Raw genomic sequence first — 4,369 nt, 5'->3', positions numbered from 1 at the left:
TTCATTATGTTCCTTTCAATTTTACAATACATATTTATACATACCAAAGCATCCAATACCATGGACCAAAAACCATTGCATCCAAAACCATGGACCGAAAACCATCGCACCCAAAACAATGTGTGAAAATTGTGCACAAAACGATAGGTAGGTCTGCCCAACCTAATATATTGTCCAAAAGACAAAAGTTTCTAGGGCACTGCCCCAGACCCCATAGAGGGGCGCTACTTGCACCCCTCAAACCCCCTGTGACCCCCCCGCTACACAATCGGTGCAACGAAGGTGGGGGCTCCACCCTCCCTCTAACCCCCCGGTTAACTACGTGGGCTGGTCGTGGAAAGAATATAACACAACCCAACATTCTCCCACTTGTTGTTTTCTTTCCACAAGGGGCCAAAAGAGAGCTGAGTCATTTATCCAACCCTACAATGCCCATTGTTTCTCTACACCAAGAGAACTTCTCAGAGCTCACAGATTTTGTCAATGCATCGGTAGTATTCTTCAAAGTTTCCACCTTTACCAACAACATCTTTTTGTCTTCTATGATATCCCTGACAATGTGATACTGAACATCAATGTGATTTGTCTTTGAATGATATGCAGGGTTCTTTGCCAAGAAAATTGCACTTTGGCTGTCACAGTCTATCCTTATATCTCCCTGTACTAACCCCATACTTGAACACAATCTCTGCAACCATACTGCTTCCTTGCTTGCATGAGTGGCTGCCATGTATTCTTCCTCTGTAGTTGATAGTGCCACTATAGATCGCTTCTTACTCATCCAACTGATTGCACCTCCAAATAGGTTAAACACATACCCACTTGTAGATCTTCTCTGATCCATATCTCCAGCCCAGTTTGCAGAAAAAAAGCCACGAATATCCAATGCTCTGTCCAATCCTAGTCTTCCTTGGTAGCACAAACCATAATCACTAGTGCCATGCAAATACCTGAAAACCTGCTTCACTACTATCCAGTGCTCCTTCCCTAGTTTTGACATAAACCTACTCAATACTGCCATTGCATGTGCAATGTTTGGTCTAGGATAGACCATTGCATACATCAAGCTACTGACTACACTTGCATATGGAACATGGGACATGTCCTCTTCCTCTTCTTGTGTATTGGGACACTGTTTAGCAGATAACCTCACACCTACAGGAATAGGAACCTTCATCGGTTTACTATCCTGCATATTAAGCCTCTCTAGTATTGTCTCGACATACTTCCTCTGGTTTAACCAGAGCTTCCTCTTTTCCTAGTTTCTTTTAATTTCTATGCCCAAAATATAGTTTGCAGCACCAAGATCTTTAATGTCGAATTTGGAGGACAATTGGGTCTTCAAATCCTAGATAATTTCTTTGTCATTTCCAACCAGCAACATATCATCCAAATACAAGACCAGATAAATAAAACGGTCACCAATTAATTTAAAATACACACATTGATTTGCTTTGCTTCTAGTGAAGCCAAGTCCCCATATAAATGAATCAAATTTCTGATACCACATCCTTGGTGACTATTTAACCCATACAAAGACTTCTTTAACTTGCATACCGGTTCTTTCTTACCCTTCACTACAAAACCTTCAGGTTGCTTCATGTAGATCTCGTCTTCCAGATCCCCATGAAGAAATTATGTCTTCACATCCATCTGTTTTGCCTCAAAATCAAAAGCAACAACAAAAGATAAAAGTAATCTAATAGAAGTTACCTTGGCAACAAGAGAAAAAATATCACCGAAATCAATTCCCAGCACCTGGGAATAACCTTTTGCTACCAACTGAGCTTTGTATTGCTCCACCTTTCCTTCTATATTTGTCTTCTTCTTGAACACCCATTTGATACCAATGGGTTTCCTTCCAGCTAACAACTCCACCAGATCCCAAACCTCATTTTTATGCAAAGATGCCATTTCATCAACTATGGCCTCTTTCCAGAGTTTTCCATTCTCTGAATCTACTGCTTCCTTCACATTTCTAGGATCATCATCAGTAATAGATAAAGCAAAATTTGAACAGAAAGTAGATGGACTATACCTTTCTGGCTACCTTCTTTGTCAAACTGATCTTCTCATACTTGGAGTTTGTGGCTCTTCATCTTCTGATTCCTCCTCTGCTGTAGAGTATGATTCTTCCTCCTTTAGCTCAAACTCTATCTTCTCAGGTTCCTTTGGTTGGAATTCATGTTTAATAACATCTTTCACCTCTCTAAACACCACATCTCAGTTGTACACAACCTTCCTTGTTACTAGGTTCCAAATCTTATAACCCTTTAAACCATCGTTAGACCCAATAAAGATGCACTTTTTAGATTTACTATCCAACTTGGTTCTTTTCTCCTTTGGAACATGTACATATGCATCACATCCAAATACCCTCAGATGTGAAAGAGAAGGTTTCTTACCAATCCATAACTCTTGTGGAGTCTTATCTTCCAATGCTAATGAAGGTGATCTGTTGACCAGGTAACATGCAGTCTCCACCACCTCTGCCCAAAATTCTTGTCCTAACCCGGCACCACTGAGCATGCTTCTTTCCCTTTCCATCAACATCTTGTTCATTCTTTCTACAACTCCATTTTTTTGGGGTGTATATGGAGTAGTATTCTACCGTGCTATACCACACTTCTTACAAAATTCTTCAAATTCCTTACTGCAAAAGTCTCCATCGTTATCTGTCCTCAACACCTTTATCTTCTTCTTTGTTTGGTTTTCCACCAAAGCCTTAAATTCTTTAAACCTGTCAAAGACTCCAGATTTCTTCTTAAGGAAATATATCCATGTATTCCTTGAGAAGTCATCCATAAATGATACATAGTACACATACTTACCCAGTGATGGAACCTTCACAGGTCCAAACACATCACTGTGCACAAGCTTTAATATCTATTTTTCCCTCTTACCACCAGAGGGGAAACTCACCTGATTCTGCTTCCCATATACACAATTTTCATAGAAATCAAAATCCAGAGAGCTATTACTCATAACTTCTTCCATACCTCTACCATGAAGTATTCGAAGGCCCTTCCCTCAAATATGTCCAAGCCTTTGATGCCACAGCATGGTCTTCTCTCCAGGTACCACTATATTTTCTGCTACACTTTCAGGAACCATAGAATTGTTGCACCTATCAAAAATAGTGCTACCTTGCAGCTTGTACATAGTTCCAATCCGAACTCCCCACATGAATACCAGTGCTCCCTCAACCATCTTGCAGGTATCCTTCTCAAACACTGTTTTTACACCTGCATCATCTAGCATGCTTACGGAAATCAAATTTCTGGCCAATGCAGGAATATACAGAACACCCGGAAGTGTTCTAATTCTTCCACCTTGCAACTTCAACTTTACTTTTCCACGACCAATGATTCTAGCCTTTGTGTCATCCCCCAAGAAGACATCACCACCATCATATTTTTCATACTCGCAGAGACACTCTCTATGGGGAGTGAAGTGAAATGATTCACCTGAGCCAATCAACCATGCCTCATGATCTACATGTGTACTGAAGAATCCAAGTACACAGCCCCACCTTCATCTGAGGTAGTTTTCGCCTCTGCAGAAGGAGCATCATCAGATCCCTTTCCTCTGTCACGAGCTTTAGATTTATAGTCCCTTTTGTAGTGCCCTTCCTTTCCGCATTTCCAGCAAACCACCTTTATAGGTTTTCTTGGAGATTTAGATCTCCCTCTATAATTAGATCTCCCACTCGATGACTTATTTTTGTTTCTGTTCTGGGACTGTCCTCGTATAGAAAAGGCATCACCATTCTGGCTCTCCATATTTTTCTGTCTCATCTCCTCAATCAGCAAGGATGAGACTATTTCATCAAACTGCAAGGCAGTTACATTGCTACCTATTGCAATAACCAGACTATCCCACGAATCTGGTAGAGAACAAAGCAAACTGATGCACTTATCTTCATCTGAAATTTTAATATCAACAGATAATAACTGACTTACCACAATATTAAATGCGTTCAAATGCTCTATCACCAAGTCTCCATCTTTCATCCTCAAGTTATATAGCTTTTTCCATAGGAACAATTTATTCACCAGAGACTTAGATTGGTACAAAGTCCCTAACTTGTCCCATAAAGCCTTCGCCATAGCTTCCCCTGATACATTCAACAATACTAAATCTAAGACACACAATCGTATTGTGCTCTTTGCCTTTCTATCCAACTTCTTCCATTCTTCATCTGACACTCTCGTTGGTTTGGTACCTAGATCTACCGCGATCCATTGTTCTTTATCCACCAACAAATACTCCATCTTGAGTTTCCACAACTCAAAACTCTGACCATTAAATTTCTCGATCTCTATCTTTCCACTGCTTGCCATCTTCTTTCACCACCAGAATCGATCTC

The sequence above is a fragment of the Pinus tabuliformis genome, chromosome 8 (genome assembly GCF_031772625.1).
Source record: "Pinus tabuliformis cultivar Carrire ecotype Pingquan chromosome 8, CPIR1, whole genome shotgun sequence".
NCBI lineage: Eukaryota > Viridiplantae > Streptophyta > Pinopsida > Pinales > Pinaceae > Pinus > Pinus tabuliformis.
The sequence above is the reverse complement of the archived record's forward strand: the minus strand, read 5'-3'. Positions refer to the sequence as shown.